Raw genomic sequence first — 19,895 nt, 5'->3', positions numbered from 1 at the left:
ACTCCTGCCGGGCTTGCAAGGCATGCAGATAGCTTCCTGAAGCCTGCATTCGCCCCATAGGACGCACACACATTTCCTCTTCATTTTTGGAGGGGGGAAAGTGCGTCCTATAGGGCGAAAAATACGGTACCTTCCCTCCGAAGCAGTACCTATTTATCTACTTGCACTTTGACGTGCTTTCGAACTGCTAGGTTGGCAGGAGCAGGGACCAAGCAACAGAAGCTCACCCCGTCACAGGGATTCAAACCGCCGACCTTCTGATCAGCAAGCCCTAGGCTCTGTGGTTTAGACTTACCTGCACGAAATTAGTCTGATGATCATAGATGGGTCCCAAAATTGGTATTCCCCCTACTCTGTCCCATGACTGCTTAGTCCTGCTGAGTCACGGACAGGCAGGGCTCCAAAGAGTGTGTGGCACAGGCAGGGGACCAGAGAAGGGACCCAGGAGAGGGACCAGTGAGTTATGGGATGCCACACCACCCACAAGACAGGAGACAGGAGAGAAGGGAGAGTCAGGGCAGTATGGGGCAGAGAAAGAAGGTCCGGTTCAGATGAGGGATGGGTCAGTAGATTCCCCACCTTTTCCTGCCCCATTGTCTTGTAGAACCAGGAGGGGCATGAAAAGGGAAGAACAGCTATGCCTTCTGTGCAGGAGAAGTCTCAGTTTGCAGGCACGCCACCCGTCAGAAGTGGGTGTATATAAGCCAGAGGAGGGGAGGGCTCCCACTGTTGCTGCAACTGCACCCTAGGGCCCAGACCCATGGACAGCTGCCTAGAGGCTAGAAGCATGTGAACATGTGTATCCGGAGCACCGTGGAAGCTGCTGTGAGTGTTTCTCTTGCCCATCAAGAGTTAAATATCAGACGTGTGCCTTCCTCGTCTGGGACAGGCTGTGACATGCTGCTTCTTAAGTTCCCATTTTACACATTCATTTTGCTTATTTAAGAGACTGGTTCTCTGCTTTTTGAGGAAATCCTCCACGAAGTGCCGAACAATATTTTGAAATACAAACCCATTCCATAAAGCCTTTTAAAACATATAGACGGAAACAATAACAACATTGGAATAGTCAGCGTAAAGCAATATTAACTTAGCCATTCTCCCGTTGGCTGCCCTCATTCATAACCCCCATCGAAAGTTTTTAAGAAAATGGGGGCTGTGAAGCGAGAAAGCTCTGTTACAGGGGTTGCCAGCCTTTTTGAGTCGCTAGGCACATCTGGAATTTTGATTTTTTTTTTTTAATAAATATTTTATTCGATTTTACATAAAAGACGACAAAGCAAAACAAAAGCAACAAACAATACACCAAAAACATACAGAGTTACACAAACATAACATACTACAAACAACAGAAATAAAAACAATCTTATCTTCATATTGATCTTGCATTAACTTGTTTCTCTGACTTCCCCGAGTCTCCCTTCCCTGTATTCCAATTCATACAATTAAACAACAAATCCCTTCTCTCTGTCATAATTAACCTCCTTTCTGATTTGAATGTCTTAATATAGCTTATTCAATGCTTAGAACTTAAGATGTTGGGTCTTCTAATCCTTAAAATTTTACTCCAATAACCTTATACATTCAATCTGATGTTATTTTAACATTCATTAATCTTGTAGTGTTTCTGTAAATAGTCTTTAAATTTCTTCCAATCTTCCTCCACCGTCTCTTCTCCCTGGTCTCTGATTCTGCCAGTCATTTCTGCGGATTCCATATAGTCCATGACTTTCATCTGCCATTCCTCCAGCGTGGGTAATTCTTGTGTCTTCCAATACTTTGCAATAAGTATTCTTGCTGCTGTTGTGGCGTACATAAAAAATATCCTGTCTTTCATACGTACCTCTTGATTGACCATGCCCAGGAGAAAGGCCTCCGGTTTCTTCGGGAATGTGTATTTAAATACTTTCTTCAGTTCATTATAGATCATCTCCCAAAAGGTCTTAATCCTTGGGCATGTCCACCAGAGGTGAAAAAAGGTACCTTCAGTTTCTTTACATTTCCAACATTTGTTATCGGGCATATGATAAATTTTTGCTAGTTTGACTGGTGTTATGTACCATCTGTATATCATTTTCATAATATTTTCTCTTAGGGCATTACATGCCGTAAACTTTAGCCCAGTGGTCCATAACCGTTCCCAGTCGGCTAGCATTATGTTGTGACCCACATCTTGTGCCCATTTAATCATTACTGATTTCACTTCCTCATCCTGTGTATTCCATTTCAGCAGCAGATTATACATTCTTGACAATATCTTAGTTTTGGGTTCTAGCAATTCTGTTTCCAATTTTGATTTTTCCACCTGGAAGCCAATTTTTCTATCCAATTTATATGCCTCCATTATCTGATGATAATGGAGCCAATCACGGACTTTACTTTTTAATTTGTCAAAACTCTGCAGTTTCAATTTATCTCCATCTTGTTCTAGTATCTCCCAATATTTTGGCCAATTGGCCTCCATATTGAGTTTTTTGACTGCTTTTGCTTCCATCGGAGATAACCACCTTGGAGTCTTGTTTTCAAAGAAATCCTTACACATCTGGAATTTTGAGAAAGTGTTTGACAGCTGGAAAATGGCTGCCGCGAGGGCAAGGCATATCACAAAAGGGTTGTCGTGATGTCATAGAATAACACAAAATGGCTGCCCTGAGAGGGTGAGACATAATGGCTGCCACTTCTAGAAGAGCAGAACAAGCCACAGGGCCGCAAAACGATGCAGGTATACTTTCCATCAATGGGGATAAGTTGCTTATATCATCCATTGCCACACTGAGTCACTCACAGAGAAAGCCCTTTGCATCTTTACTCTGCTCAAAATGGAAAGGAGGGCAGGTGTCCAGTCCTGGTACTCAATGAAAAGTGGGCAGGAGAAGCTGAGCCAGTGCAAAGTGGAACAGAGCAAAGAGAGGAGATATTGAGTGCAACCATTTGTGGGCAGCATGGGAGCCGCTGGTGGGCACACTGGCATCCATGGGCACCACCTTGGCAACCCCTGCTCCGTTACATGTGATTGCGAGCCTAATTGTGAGCAGTCCTTATGGTCTGGGTAGGACTCTATGGGTGTAGGTGGAGCCTTAAGCAACCAGATCACAAGCCGTTCAGGGCTTTAATAACCAGCACATTTTTTGGGTGGGAGGGAGGTTGCCGCTGTCACATTGGTCTCCTATTGACACTCGTCTTAGAAAGGAAACTAAAGACTCACTCAACCATGGGGGCTGAACTCTCCTCCGACCTCTGAAAGTGGTCCCGCTCCAGCAGAGCAGCTCCAGGGTCACATGTTGTAGGAAGAAGGAAGTCTCCTTGCCCTCCGTCGCAGCCCATGTTGTTATGGATAAACAGCGACTGGTGCTAAGTTGCTGGGGGAAGGGAGGAAGCAGAACTGAGTGGCGAGACGTCTGTCTGACCCCCAAAAGCCTTTGGCACTCCAGAGGGAGGAGCAAAGGGGGGGGAATTGGGTGCAACTGAAAGGCAAACTGCTGCTTCTCCTTCACCGTCCCGCCAACAGCTCCATCCCCCGCTCCAGCTGTGCCGAGGCAAAGTGGAACCTCTTCGTCTTGACATATCCATATCCGAGACCAATGGCTTTGCCTTGGAAGTCACATTTGGCATTCCTGACCAGTTTCAATGGAGGCCATTGTCCTTAGGAAAGGTCACCACCGCCAGACACTTTGCTGCACCCCAGGCTGCAGAGAGAAAGCCCGCCTGAGGACGTAGGAAGGGAACTGGAAATAAATATGTCAAAACAGATCCATTAACTGCAGACGGTGGAGTCCCATGTTGCTGGGTTCTTGTTAGACTCATACTGCACACTGGGCCAGATTTAGGTTTGACGAGGCCCTAAGCTACTGAAGGTAATGGGGCCCTTTATATGTCCTGCTGTTCTTTGTCAACAACAAATTGTCGCTGTTTTTTGCGTTGAATATATGCTATGTGGTAATGTATGGAGCTAATAGGTATCCAAAACCATTTGCACATAACAAAATATGTATTTTATCAAAGTAATTGTTGAACTGAAATACTGAAATTAAGAAGAAGTATAATAGTGAAATGGGGGGGGGGCAAGGGAGTGGGGCCCTAAGCTATAGCTTGTTTAGCTTATACGTAAATCCAGCACTGACTGCACAAGTTCGTGACACACATTTGCCTCTGGCAGGTGGCTGGGGTCCTGCTGGCATTGCCTTTTGCAGCAACGTAAACAGAGTTAAACGCAAATTATGGTTAGAGATCTTAGGCCTGCTGCAAAAGATTTTGAGCTAGCCACTCCCTAACAGCACCCCTGCTGGAGCAAAGCACAGAATCTCACCTGGGATTGGCAAGGTCTGTCGACTCGCCTCTGGGATCGTACAGCAGTTAAAGAAACTCTCAGAAGATTTAGAATTCCTTCAGCCTTTTTCATCTTCATGACTTAGAAATCTGCCTTCATAACAGGAGAGCATAGGGAAGGGGGCCTGGCTCACCAGCACAGCATTTAAGAACATAAGGAGAGCCTGCCGGATCAGGAATCCTGTAAGCAGGATTGAAGCGCAAGAGCCCTCTCCTCTGCTGGATCTGATTGTTAATTTTTAAAATGAAGTGGAAAAAAGGAGAAAGGCAAGGGATTGGGGGGGCACATCTAAAGGGGTGCTGCTTAAGACCTCAGGGACACCCTCGAACACTGCCTCCAAGTATTTCTATTAAATAAGTATTCCTGCAGGCTTTCAATCCCTTTCAGAGGTCTGTGTTTTCTCTACTCTGTGCACTCTGTCTCTCCCCCTATTTCCAGTGATCTGTTTCTTCAATTCCTCCACACAAAATGTATTCATAAAAAGCTATTCACAGCAGTTGCCAACATTTTTTCCATCTTATCATAGTCCTCCTGCATTCACCCTCCCCGGTTCCCAGTCTGTATTTTGGGAGGGTAGGCCATGGGGTGATCATCTTACTAAGGCTGCTCTTCAGCATCCGAGTTGCCCTCAGCTAACTCTCTTCAATTCTCAAAGTCTGGCTTTTTCCTTCTGAATATTTCGAATGTGACCTTGCTTTTTGCTTTTGGGTCAATGCAGACTTGTGCTGGCTATGGGAGACCACCATCCTTCCAGTCACATCAGGCCACATCAGACTGGCATCCCCAGTCACATCAGTCCACATCAGACTGGCATCCCCAAAACCTCCCTGGGTTAAATTCAGTAAATGTTGGAGGCTTCACACAATGGAATAAAAATGCCATCACATCTTTCATTAAAAAATAGCACTGGCAAAGGTTTTATCCCCTGGCAGGGGACAGAGTTTCAAAGGGAAGTGTGTTTGTTGCTCAAGACTTTCTTAGTGACCTGAATTTGCCAATCTGGGATTAAATCTCACCTGAAAAGAGCAACAGTCTGGAAGCACCCCAGTTCTCCAGAGCAAAGCCCGGCTACGGACTATGATCTACAGCCAGAAAGACTGGTGTTTTATCTTGAGCATTTGCCGTGATAGCGAAATGGAACCACGAGGTTCAAAGGCAATATCCCCGTGAATTCTGGGTGTTTGTGAAGGATGGGGATAAACAATACATGATGTCCGTTTCTTACACACCCTCTTTGTGGACTGCTTGACTGCTGTGGGAATTTATTTATTTATTTATTTATTTATTACCATGTGTGTGTTTTATATTATGGCACCTCTCAGAATACTGATCCTTCCAAGGTGGTTTGACTTACAAATAACACCAGTATGCTTTAAACAACAGGGCCTGCCTGTCCATGAGGCAAACTGAGGCAGCCGCCTCAGGAATAGGAATCCAAAGGGCATAGGAATAGATCCCTAACAAATCAATTTCTCCCAGATTCATTATGCCAACCAGTTCCTGATGGGAGTCCTTCATTACCCATCTGTCAGCCAACTCAACACCCACCCCAATCTCTCTCTCTCTCTCTCTCCCAGGATCATAACCAAACACAGAGGAGAGGAAATCACTCTTCGCTAGAAGATCACTGCAACCAAGAGGCAAACCAGAGAACCAGTATGTACAATTCTGAGCGGAGCCAAACATTTAGTTTCTGGTCAAGACTGCTTGCAGATTCTCACATTTCCCTCGGTCCCCATGAGGGCCAGAAATTTTCTCTTTGAAGTTTGTTTGTTTGTTTGCTTTTGTTTTGTTTTGTTAAGCTGAAATTCTTAGGAAGTCAGCATCTTCCCAGATACCAGATTCTGCAGGCCCTGTAAATTCACAGACTATACACGTCTCCGACTCTGGTGCCATGTACAGTGTAGTAATGCTTTGGCAGGGAGGGGGTTTCTGGGAGGAGGTGGCGCTACTGTAAGCCAGAATGTGGTTTCAGGTGACTACACAGTCGCTGTAGGTGAGAAGAGGGGAGGAGGGAGAGCTCTCTGGGGAACAACAGTGCATTGAGGCCTCTGTATCTCTCTGGAGCAAAGGAAACGGAAAAGAGATAAGGAACCCTTTTGGATCAGGAATTCCTTCTCACTTTCCCCTTTCTGTTTGTCTTTCACTAGAGATAACACGAGACCTTGTACAATTTACCTGTATCCAGAGCTGCCAATAGGCCATGGGACACTTTCTGTTTCCACACAAGCTCCCTGCTTTCTAACAGCGCCTTGGCTCAAGAGGGAAGTGTTTTGAGCTCCCCCTCTGCAGCTGCCCCGTGTTCTCTGCATCACGCAAAGCTGACTTATCTCGAATGGCTGTAACTCGAGGAGCAACTCGGAAAAACAGAAGCAAGATTGCAGACAATGAAATGGAGAGAATTTGAAAGCCAAGGGGCCTGATAAAGAAAGGGGGGAGGGACGTGTGTATAGTGTTTCATTCATCGCTTCTGCTTCTTGCCGGGGAAAGGATATGGGGGGAGGGGAAACCTTGCTAGAGACCCCTCTTCTTGGGATATGGATTATTCAATGGAGAGGCCGAAAAGCAAACTGCAGGAGGTATGCTTACAGGACAGGTCTCCACAAGCCAGTGTTCATGCTTTGCATAGAAAAGGTCCCAAGTGCAATCCCTGTCATCTGCAGGCAGGGATGGGAAGAGATCCTGCCTGAAATCCTGTCTGAGAGATGCTGTCATTCAATAGACAATACTGGGCGAGATGGCCCAATGGTCTGGCTCAGTATGGTAGCTTCCAGTGTCTATCAGTGGTACAGCATAGACCGTGAAGCATTCAGCAACACCCTTTCTGGCTTTTTATAGGTGACCACAGCAGGAGGTCTAGCAAGCCATTGGCAGGTCACCCTACATGCCACTATTGTATAGTGTGCACTCCAGATGTTTTGGATGACAACTCCCACGAGCATGGCCAATGACTAGGGAAGGTGGGAGTTGTCCAAAACATCTGGAGGGCACCAGGTGGTTCATGACCCTAGAACCCAGTAGGGACCAACGCTCTGAGTCAAAGGCTACAGTGTCACTGGTTAAGGATCCAGGCTCAGCCCCTGGTTCTGATGGTGGCAATCAGTGGACCACTGAATATGAGGCCAGCAGGCAAAGCCCACTGAACTGGATGCCATCCAGGTTCTTACAGGTGCCTTTCCCTAAGCTTGAACTGAATGCCTGCCACACTGGGCGTATGTTTACTGCCTTCCGTGCATCCCGTACGCTGCTGCTGCTAGTTTTTGAAGCTGCATACAATGTTAACCACAATCCATACTTATCCTGTAGTTTCTTGACAAATTGCAATGGACTGGTTAGAATGGTGGAAGGGACCAGCTGGGGAACCCCCAACGGAAGAAGGCTCAAAGTCAGGGGAGTGGAGGTGGGACAGTGATGAGTGGGCAGAGGGAGAAGAGGGAGACTGGGAAGGGGAAGTGTCGGAAGCTGAAGGTGTAACAGGACTTAGTGAGCTGGGAGAGCCTATGGCAGAGAGAAGTCAAGAATCAGAGGCAGAAGCTGAAGCAGGTGAGTGGGAAGAGGGAGGCCAAGAGGCAGAGATGAATTGGGTTGGTGAAGAGTCACAGGTGTCCCCTCTCTCCTGCTGTGACAGGGTCCCCTCCCCCTCTGACTCCCAAAACCAGAAGAGGTATGAAACAGGAGAAGCAAAGACAGGCTGCACGCAGGAACAGTCTCTGATTGCTTAGAAGAAGCCTGGAGAGAAGGAGACATAGATGGGTGTAGGTAGGTAGGGACCAGTCTATGAAACCAGTCTCGGTAACTGGTTTCATAGAGTAGGACCTACAGAACATGAGCTGCTGTACTCATTAGGCCTGAAACTCAGCCAAGGCCATGAAGAATATATTTTGCTAATACATAGTTAACTCCAGTTTGAACTGTGTGATTTACTGACTTCCTTGCTTTGTGACACAGATACTGTACAGCTCTTTGATGCATTTTCTCTCTCAAGCCATTTCAATCTGACTAGAAAACTAAGGCACATTCACTTCATACTTAAGAATTTTATGAGCCTTTGAGACAGATGAGTCTGCATGAGCAGATGACAGCTTCATGAGCAGGAATTCCAGGGGGGGTTGCAGGGGTGGGGAGAGGGCATGCACGCCAGGTGAGAACATAAGAGGGGCACTGCTGGATGAGGCCAAGTCCAGCATCCTGTTCTCACAATGGCCACTCAGATGCCTGTGGGAAGCCTGTAAGTTGGACATAAGTGCAGCAGAATTCAGCCCACCTGCAATTCCTACAAGTGGTTTTCAGAGGCATATTGCCTCTGACAGTGGAGGCAGACCATAGCCATTGTGCCTACTAGCCATTGATGAAGACATATCCTAGCTTGCTCATCCACAGTGGAGTTGTCTTGGAGAGGAAGCGTCTCAAAAGGCTTCCATTCCCTTCCAGCCCTTGTTGGAGCATGTTGCTCACTAGGAGCTATCCCTGGTGCTGAAATAACCAATATGCCTTGCTGCCATGCCCCGTGGTGTACTCTGTGGGATCAGGACAAAGGCTGGTGCGATGGCTAGTGTTGGACTGTGGTCAGCGTGTTGGACCAAGATTGGAGAGATTCGGGTTCACATCCCCACTCACCCATGAAGCTCTTTGGAAGACCTTCAGATAGTCATTTCCTCTCAACCCAACTCTATTCATAATTGTTTGCTACATTCCATCTGATCACCACGGTCTGCAGGGTGTCCACTCTCCTTCTGGTCCTGCCACGCCTTCACTGCAGATATTGAGAAATCATAGTGGCAGTCCCTTGAAGGAAATGCAGTCCTGAGCCCACAGGAGCTCTGGTTCATTCATTTATTACGGCAGACTAATGATTCTCCTGCAGCATACCATTAAGGAATTGCTGGACAACTTCATTTGCTGACTCCTCCTTAATACTGGAGAACGTAAATTCGAGCCAATGCCGCATCTGATGCAATAAGAGGAGATGCTAATGAGGCGCAGCTCCGCTTTCAGCTCAACAACTTTTGGCAAAGGCCCCTTCCTTTTATTTTTGGCTTGTTTGCCACAGCTCCGGTTGACGTAGAGGATCTAAAAGGTAAGGAACACAGGAAGACAGATGAGTCAGCCCAAGAAGCCAGATGGCGGTTCTAGCTATGGGACACCTGAAGAGCGCTGGAGTGGCAGGAAAGAGATCGGAAGGGTGAACATACCCAAGGGATGGATTTTGGAATTCCAAAATAATAAGGGTTTCCCTGCCTTATTGTTCAGCCGTGCATCTGGGAATCTCATTAGGCAAATGCTCAGGGTGAAGTCATAGGGAAAGAGGCCTATAGGAGGCTTGACACCAAAGCTGAGGATGTCCTGCTATCAACTACCACTAAGGGTGAACATGATCGTGTTTCTCTGCACAGTCAAAGCAGAAGATCATCCTTAGTGTTACTGTGCTTGTCCACCCACCTCCGACTCTGCTCTTGTGCAGTGTGATGCACATAAATTTGGCAGATGAAGCTTTTCCTGGCTTGGACAGAAGCAGCAAGAATATATTTACCAGCTAAATTTCTATGGGGCAGATTACCATCAAGAAATATAAGATGAGCCGGCTGGATCAGGCCAATGGCCCATTAGTTCAGCCTCCTGGATGCCTGTAGGAAGCCTGCAAAACTGGACATTAGCGTAACAGCACTCTGACTACCTGCAATTCCCAGTAACTGGTATTCAGAGGCACAAAGCCTCTGACAATGGCTCTCCTAACCCATCTCTCGGTGGCCTGATCATCCCCATCTTAGACTGGAGGCAGTAGGCAATGGCTCCCAGACCACCCCGGAGCCTGTGCCCATCCCATATAAAACGGCAAGAAGGGCAGGATGGTAGAACTCAGTAGAACAGCAGCAGCATGAAATGTAGGTAGCTAAAAGCAGCAGAGCAGATAAACAATCACCATAGGAACATAGGACCCAATGGGTCCTCCTACACTGTTTACCCTGACTGACAGCGACTGTCCAGGATTTCGGGCAGGAAATCTTTCTCAGTCCTACCTGCAGTTGCCAAGGATTGAACCTGATGTTTTCTACATGCAAAGCAGATGCGCAACCACTGAGCTATGGTCAACTTTAAACTGTCCAGTAAAATGCATAAGGTTTGACCAGGCATTGAGACAGCTGCAGTGTTGAGGCCAGTGCCACTCTTATGGAGCGGGTACTCCACGGACAGGACACCACCACAGAGAAGTTCCTTCCTTTTGTGGTCACATAACAAATGTCCCCTGGTGACAGGACATGGAAAAGAGCCTGATGGCAGGACACCATCCTTCTTTGCCTACTTCCTGTCCTGGTTTAATTTTAGGCAGAGTCCTAAAATCTATTTATAAATAATAAGCAGAACCCTTCCAGATGGTTGCTTTTTGCAAGGAGGGTTCAATCACATACTTGCCAGCACTATTTGATTAGGTTCTCTTGCATAACAAACCCAGTTCCTTGACTTTTTGCTGTAAGGAAAGTGATGGAGAAATGTACTTGAAAGTTTGCAGTAACCACCGTTTAACATCACGGTCATATAGCCTCCTTGTAATCAAATCAGGATGAATTCTCAATAAACAGTGGGTTTCATATAACTTCCCCCTCGAGCTTTATGCAAAGAAATCAGGATGAATACTCAATAAACAGGTCATCTGAGAGCCACCTAAACAAGGCAAGTGCAGGAGGATGTGAAGTGTATGGGAGAATGGATTAAAGAAGGCCGCAGATGTTTTTGTGGCTATACGCTGCAGGAGCACCTGTTGTCACTTTGCCTGCCAGGGACCCCGTGCTTGTGGGTCTCACAGAGGTATCACCGTCACTTCTTGGCTCAAGGAAGAGAGGGGATATCCTTAGCATCTCATCTTTAAGTGTGGCATCCGGCCTCATGCTGCCCTTGCCTGAGTTCCTGTCCCCTGGAATGTGAGTGATCTAATACGAGTGGTCTCATCTTTCACAATACCACACTAAGACCCATCTTTAAATCAGGTCCATCCCATTGGCTTGTTTCCTAGGCTAGAAATAAATCTGTTACATCAGAGCATCCTTCCTTTTCTTTGGGTTATTCTCTTCAAGGATCCCCAGTGGCTTCCCCTGTTTGAATTCTGATTGAGCTCTATTTTTATACAGAACCTGATTAAAAGGTAAAGGACCCCTTACCATTAGGTCCAGTTGCGGATGACACTGGGATTGCTGTGCTCATCTCGCTTTATTGGCCGAGGGAGCCGGTGTACAGCTTCTGGGTCATGTGGTCAGCATGACTAAGCCATTGGATGCTGCTGAGATGACCCAGATCACACCAATATGCCTCTCACCCTAACTCCATCTCTCAGCCAGGGCACCTCCATCCGAACTCCCATCCCACCATTCAACGTCCAACATGCAACCCAGGCTCATTGCAATGCAAGCCCCAGTTCTCTGCTCTGTATTCCTCTTTATTCCCATTCCATATTTGAGTGTGCACCAGATCTTCACAGAGGACACTCCCCCCCCCCCAAACAAAGTATTGCCAACATGGTGCTCTCTGGAGGCTATTGGATTCCAACTCCCATCACCCCTGACCATTGGTCCTGCTTCCTGGGGCTGATGGGAGTTGGAGTATGGGCACTGCCACATACACCCAATAACACTCTGCACTGTAGATGCCTCCCAGTGCTGATTTCTCCAATGTGTCTCTTGGGTCTTATTACCTCCAATCCACGGGTACCTCCCAGTGCCATTCCTGTCGCATCCTGGCTGCCTTTTTTGCACACCCAAGGCTCCAGCCATGAGGGAGACAGTAGCATATGCAGACTGTTTTTCTCACTAATTGCTTCTCTAATAATGCTAATAGAAGCAAATATCACTTGGCAGACACCATGTTCGGTAGCAGAAGACTGCTCTGTCATCTCAGGCAGAGAAAGTGAGGCACACAGAGACTGCCAAAGGGGTTTTGTTCCAGCTCAGTGTCTTCGGAGGAAAGAGGTGGAGTTCAGGCTCTGGACATCTTGAGCACATAGCCGCTCCACTTGCTAACCCAAATAATTAAGGGTGCATTCACATTGCAGCTTACTCCACATCCAGTGTGCTCCCATGGCTAGTTTTTGAAGCTACATTCACAGAACATGAGCCACGACCCATATTGATCCTGTTTTGCTGTTTTATTTCTCAAACTGGCTTCAGTACAACTACAAAACTGGACAAAGTGTAAATGGTAAGGTGAATAGGCCCTAATAGCCATCTTGCATGTTCAGATGAGTAAAGGTGACTATGGGATTGCAGCACTTATCTTGCTTTCAGGCCAAGGGAGCCAGCATTTGTCCACAGACAACTTTCCAGGTCATGTGGCTTCTGGTGCATGGAAGACCATGATGAGTGCCAGAGTACATGGAAACACCGTTTACCTTCCCACCACAGTGGTACCTATTTATCTACTTGCACTGGGGTGCTTTTGAACTGCTAGATTGGCAGGAGCTGGGACAATGCAATGGGAGCTCACCCTGTCATGCAGATTCGAACCGCCAACCTCTGATCAGCAAGCCCAAGAGGCTCAGTGGTTTAGACCACAGCGCCACCCACTCCCCCGTGCAAATGAGTGCACAAGTGTAGATGAATAGGGGTTGGGAGCGGTTCAGGTGCAGAAGGAACAAAAACCTTCATGCCCATCAGATGAAGACATCCCTGCCTCCCCTCTGATGCAATTGCAGCTGGAAATGAAATATGGAAGAAATGACTGACTGGAACCCTATACAGTGCAACATTTTAATGCAGCTCATATGACTAAGACGCAAAGCACGTGTGAAGAATATATGAGTGCGAAAACAATGGAGACAAAATGTTAGTGGCACACGTGCTCTAAGATCTCAGAATAAAGCCTGAGACAGAACGTGGATTCTCAGGGTAGCAGCAGGAGGTCAGAAAAGCCGGAAGCTGCTCTTTGGGCTAAAGGAAACCAGCTGCGGCTGCTCTTAGTTCCAGGCAGGAGGCTGGGCAACGGAAGGAGCTCTCTTGAAGGAACAGCCCACCAGCTAACAGAGATCTGTTTCATTAAGCCACAGCCAAGGTGAGGTCAGAGTAGAGCAGCTGGAACTGTTCCAGAGGCCAGGGACATCCTCATATGGAAATGGCTGGGGCTTCCTTGAGACTGCCAAAGGGAATAGTTCTTTTGGCCATTTTTAATGCTCTTTCCATCAGCTCTTTGTTGGGAAATAGGGAAGTCCAAGGGGCAAAAGCTTCTACCTGGGTTATCCATGGTACCTAGCAGGAGAGTGACCACTGGTTTGCCTCCCCAATGGAACAACCATGTCTGCTGAACATATATGAACCTATGAATCAGCCTTATGCAGAGACACACCATTCTTTCATCTCACTCAATATTGGCTGGCAGCAACTCTCCAGGATTTCAGGCACGAGTCTCTCCCAACCCTACCTGAAAGTGACAGGAAATGAATGTGGGACCTTCTGCTTGCAAGGCATTTGCTCTGCCACTGAGCTATGACGTTAAAGCAAGCTGCTGATGGGTTGAGCTAAAGACAGAGGCGAATTGCTTCAGTGGCGTGGCTGGAAGGAGTCAGCAATGGACTGAGTGGATTTGCTGAAGATGGGAACGTGGTCATTTTGGCAGAGTATTGTGGGACCCAGGGCTGGTTCTAAAACAAATGGCACTCAAGGCATGGACTGTCTTCCTTTATTTTAGCTACTGACATCATTTGCATATCTCTAAATTCGCAATATCCTCTGGGCGGTTAACAATAAAAGATAAAACACATGAATATCAAACAGAATGAAACCACATTACAAGGCTAAGCAAATAAAACTTGCGGCAGCAAAGCATACACTAAACCAGCAGAGCTAAAGAATTACGTCTTCCACACAACTGTTAAAAGTGCAGGAGCCCTGTCCTCTTTTTCACCTGGCCAGCAGGTACCTTACTCTGGCGGCTTCCTGTCATTTGCCTCTTCCAAGCAACTTAAAGGTGCAAGAACCCTCTGCAGAGTTTTACTCAGCCAGCTTGGACTAAATTGGCTTAACTTTGTACCCTAGACATGGCATATGTCATACGCAGTCATTAGAGAAGCTGCTGCCGTGGGAGTGTAGAAGAGGGGGCGTAGCTCAGTGGCACAGCGTGTGCATGGCGTTCAGAAGGTCCCCAATTGAATCCCTGGCACCTCCAGGTTGGGCTGGGGCAGGTTCCCTTCCTGAAACCCTGGAGAACCACTGTCAGTCAGTGTTGAAAATACAGTGGTACCTCGGGTTAAGAACTTAATTCTTTCTGGAGGTCCGTTCTTAACCTGAAATGGTTCTTAACCTGAAGCACCACTTCAGCTAATGGGACCTCCTGCGATTTCTGTTCTCATCCTGAAGCAAAGTTCTTAACCCGAGGTACTATTTCTGGGTTAGCAAAGTCTGTAACCTGAAGCGTCTGTAACCTGAAGCGTATGTAACCTGAGGTACCACTGTATTTGTTTTTTATCTTATATTTTGGAAATTTCCATCCAAATTTTTTTCCTTTAAATTTTTTTGGGCCCCCCCCCCAAGCAAGAGGGGCCCTAAGCTATAGCTTGTTTAGCTTATACGTAAATCCGGAACTGGGCAAGATGGACCAATGGTTTGACTTCATATAAGGCAGCTTCCTCTGTTCCTATGGAAACCCTGTTGAGTGGCAGAAGCAATACATAATGGGGAGGAGCCTACCGTGGACAAGTGTTATCTGTTTGGGAAGGGATATCATGACATCGTAACTGTTTGTGCCCCTTCAGGCTGGCCCTGAAAACGGATAGCTGGGAGTGAGTGCCAGAGAGACAGACACGCTGGTGTTTCCTTCTCTGTTTCTTGTGAGAAAGTTAGTTGGACCTTCTCCGTGGCCTTTCTCTCTCAAAGTTTCCTTTTGTGCTTGCTGGACACAGAGCTCCTTGTGCGAGCAAGACTTGCATGGAAGACAGCTGTCTTGGCATTGTGGAGTGGAAAGCAGAACCCTTGGAAATGGCCAATAGACCCACACGCCCACACCCTGAAAACAGCACGAGGGGATGGTATTCCCATCCCAGACCTAAAAGTGCAACAGGCCAGCCAAGGCTTTTTAAGAGCAGTTCTGTCCAGGTTAGAGGGAAGCCCCTGGAGCAGCCTTTCCCATTCCTCCTGGCAGCAATTGATCCCTTTGCAGAAATGCCTCAATTACTTTCTCTCCCAAGAGTTGGAGAAAGGGCAAGAAGGGGCTTAAGAAGTCATCTAGCACCACGTCAGCAGCTGCTACAGAGCCATCACTTTTTGTCTGTGTTCTTCATCTTCTCCCTCTTCTTTAATGGATGTCCTTGCTCCTGATTCAGGGAATGATCAAGGATAAGGAGAGAAAACAGAGGCAGAGAGTGGAGGAAAAGAGAGATAGATCAGAAGAAGGCTGTTGAATGGGGAGGCTGAGATTTGGGGAAAATGTATCCATTCTTAAGGAAATCAGCCCTGAGTGCTCACTAGAAGGACAGATCCTGAAGCTGAGGCGCCAATACTTTGGCCACCTCATGAGAAGAGAATACTCCCTGGAAAAGACCCTGATGTTGGGAAAGGTTGAGGGCACAAGGAAAAGGGGACGACAGAGGATGAGATGGTTGGTCAGTGTTCTCAAAGCTACCAGCATGAGTTTGACCAAACTGCAGGAGGCAGTGGAAGACAGGAGTGCCTGGCGTGCTCTAGTCCATGGGGTCACGAAGATTCGGACATGACTAAACGACTAAACAACAACAGAAACTGAATTCAAGACTGTAAGAATGAGGAACTGAGAGAAACCAAAACCAACAAATGGAGCCATTCCTAGTGGACAGCAAAAGAATAGGAAACAGATTCAGGCAGCAGATTTCAGAGGAGATGGTGCTTTCTTGCCTTCAACCCTCTTTTGCTGTGTCATTTTTTAAAAGCGAGGATTCAACGTTGATTTGTTGCTTCACACATGAAAACGTCTTGGAGAGCATCTGCCTAGAAAGGGGAGGCAGCTGCTGTACAAACATGCCCTAAAATGGAAGGAGAGCCATCAATATCTCCACAAAGTGATGGGTCTGATTCAAGGCCATCGGGTAAGCCTGGACTTCCTGCATCTCTTTGTTTCTCGGAGAAGCGCCTGCTGCTTCCTATGTTTCCCCTTCTTCCCCATCTCTTCCAGCACAGGCAGTAGCACAAAAACAGGATCTGAGTTTCTTGAGAAGCCTCCTGCTGCTAATCCACAGCCTCAAGGTCGCCAGTGTCTGTGATATCACACAGCCACCTTCATGGCAGGAGGCCAGCCAGACGGGTGAGGATGCTGACGCACTCGGTGAGAAATTTTGTGCAGGAAGAAGTGGTCCATGCATCAAGAACGTCCGGAGACGACTTTGCTCAGCAGCACAATGCCGATGTCCTATCCTCACTATGGGCAGAACCATGCCTGGGGAGCCCTGGTTTCTAATACATCTTCCTTTTCCTTCCAGAACCAAACCCAGCAATTATGGAGCAGAACAGGAATGGGGGAAACCAAAATATTTCCCACTAATGAAATTTGATTTAACTGCCTAGTCAGCACTGAGATTTTATTTTCTAACTACTGGAAAATAGGGGGGGGTTGCAAATCAAAGTGTGTCTTGAACCCTGGAGATACAGAATAGTGCTTCCAGTCTGCACTTCGACAAACAGAACATTCTCACTAAATACTGCTTTGAACAGCAACAGAATAGATATTTTGCTCTCTGTGTTTGAGAAAACCATTTGTTTTCCTAGCACTGTTACTATGTTATGTTTATCTGATAAAGCTCAATAAAAATGTTTCTTAAACTGTTTCTAAATTCAGTAGTAGATAGAACTTCTGAAGTTTTTAAAAGCTGGACATCAATGAGAATTTCAGCAATTGCAGCTTCTCCTATCAGTAAAGTACTGCAGCAGGAAAAGCTGTTGCTGCTGAGCAGTTAAAGGTACACAAGTATCCTATCCTGCTTTGAATTTAGCAAGCCCTAGTGGGAAGATTGCATTCATGAGAGGTGATCGCAACACGTTTCGCTTGATAGCGAGACCAGCTCCAAACTGATGCTTTAAAAACTGAGACCTGGGCCACTGAAAATGGAGACTGCATGAGGACTGCTGCCAGGATTACAGGTCGCTGGAGTTTCTGTTCTTCCAGCATTGGCACAGCTGTTGTCAGCAGCGAGCTTGTGCTAACAAGGCTAATTTATCTTTTCCTTTAAAGTCAATATACAATGCACATATCTCAGGTTTGCACTCTCCCCACCCCCCACCCCCAGTGCACATGCAGCTGAAACTTGCCACATTCAGGAGAAGCTCTGAGTGCTTTTAATAATCATAAAGGCAGGAGAGTTGCAATAGATGCTGTTTCTTCCACCACTGGGAGAAAATGCATGTCTTGCATCCCTCCTTTTCATGCAGGGTGACTGCTTGAAAGAAAAAGAAAAAAGACAGGGCCCCTATGCCTTTAATAGTTGGGATTTCAGCAGCGATAGCTTGTCATGAAACTATTGAAGATGCAGTTGTCCTATTCTCTTTTGCTCCTGGGTCACCCTGCTGCTATGCTGCTATTAAAGTCCTACTCTTTAGTCAATAGGGTTGCCCTACCTTGAGGTTCTGTGGCTGACCGTCTGTCAGCTCTAGAAGCCATGTTACAAACAAACATTTTGCCCATGTGTGCAGTGCCTTTGTTGCTCCCTTTGCACAAGTGGCAGCAAAACCAGGAAGTCTCTAGGCACAGCTTAAGAGTCAGAAGTCGGAAGCAGCAGCAAACAGGGATTACCAGCTTTAGAACAAGCCAAGGAACTTAAACCACACTTGGAAAGTGGTTTTGGGTCCTCGCTTGTTCTGAAGCTGATAAACAGAGCTGTCCCACTCATGAGGCAAGGTGAGACAGCCGCCTCAGGTGGCAGGATCCACAGGGGCAGCAGATCCTACCTTCAAGGAATCTCTCACCTGCTGCCACCATGGCAGTGATAGTTCCCCACTTGAGTTGAAATGGGAAACTGTGGTTAGTTAGAGAGTTCCTGGTTTAATTTTGGTCCATGCTGCTTTTCATCAACAAAACCATTCATTCATTTAAAATAACACACTTTGAGGCCCCCCCCCTTTACAAACAAGTAGTGTATAATTTTTTTGGGGGGGGGAGAAAATAAATAAATCTTAAGGAGGAAATCTGTGTGGGTTGAAACTGCAGTGTGAAGCTTTTCTGTGGTTGAACGAGTGGGTGAGGAATCTTCAGGAGAGAACAGCTTCAGATGTGAGCTTGACAGGAAGAAGCAGTGGACCACTCACTTCAGCTCCTGTGAGGAAGCATTCAGAAGCTTCATTGCCACATTGGCAGGTATGCAGGGGTGGAATAGGGCTAAAGTGCTTGGTTAAAGCACTGAACTAGGAAGGGGGCGAGACTCAGGTTCAACTCTCCACTCGGCCACAAAGCTCAGTGGGACTATCATGCAGACGAATCTGCCACAGGGATGTTGTGAAGATAAAGTGGGTGGCGGATAGAAACACGTTCGCTGCGCTGAGCTCCTTAATAATAATAATAATAATAATAATAATTTATTATTTATACCCCGCCCATCTGGCTGAGTTTCCCCAGCCACTCTGGGCGGCTCCCAATCAAATGTTAAAAACAGTACAGCATTAAATATTAAAAACTTCCTTGAACAGGGGTGCCCTCAGATGTCTTTTAAAGATAGGATAGCTGCTTATTTCCTTCACATCTGAAGGGAGGGTGTTCCACAGGGTGGGCACCACTACTGAGAAGGCCCTCTGTCTGGTTCCCTGTAACCTCACTTCTTGCAATGAGGGAACCACCAGAAGGCCCTCGGCGCTGGATCTCAGTGTCCGGGCTGAACGATGGGGGTGGAGACGCTCCTTCATGTATACAGGACCGAGGCCATTTAGGGCTTTAAAGGTCAGCACCAACACTTTGAATTGTGCTCGGAAATGTACTGGGAGCCAATGCAGATCTCTCAGGACCGGTGTTATGTGGTCCCGGCGGCCACTCCCATTCACCAGTCTAGCTGCCGCATTCTGGATTATTTGCAGTTTCCGAGTCACCTTCAAAGGTAGCCCCATGTAGAGTGAATTGGAGTAGTCCAAGCAGGAGATAATTCAGGGAAGGGAAGGAGGCTTGAAGGCATGCAATCAGTAAAGCATGAGGATGGCTTTGTGAGCCCCACCCTTTCTGCTACTGCACCTCAGTGACGTCACCTAGCGCTGCCTGCTCTGTGTTGATTCATCTGCAATAAACCTCTCCTCCACTAGCGTAGAAGATGAGGGCTCCCTTCAGAGATTCATAGAATCGTAGAGTTGGAAGGGTCCCTGAGGATCATCCAGCCCAACCCTCTGCAATGCAGGAATATGCAGCTGTCCCATATGGTCGAACCTGCAACCTTGGCATTATCAGCACCACACTCTAGCACTTGGGTAGACAGGCTAGAAGCAGTTGCAGTAGTTGTCTGACAATGTTTTTATCAGCTGTTCGCAATATACCTCGGCAGCCACAGGGTGCGACTGGCAGGCCACGCACAGGGACACAGGAAGATGCCTTCTAGCAAGTCAGACCATTGCTCCAACTAGCTCAGTGCTATCAACACTGGCTGGCAGCA

The sequence above is a fragment of the Podarcis tiliguerta genome, assembly GCF_965153285.1.
Source record: "Podarcis tiliguerta genome assembly, chromosome: 10".
Classification (NCBI taxonomy): Eukaryota; Metazoa; Chordata; class Lepidosauria; order Squamata; family Lacertidae; genus Podarcis; species Podarcis tiliguerta.
The sequence above is the reverse complement of the archived record's forward strand: the minus strand, read 5'-3'. Positions refer to the sequence as shown.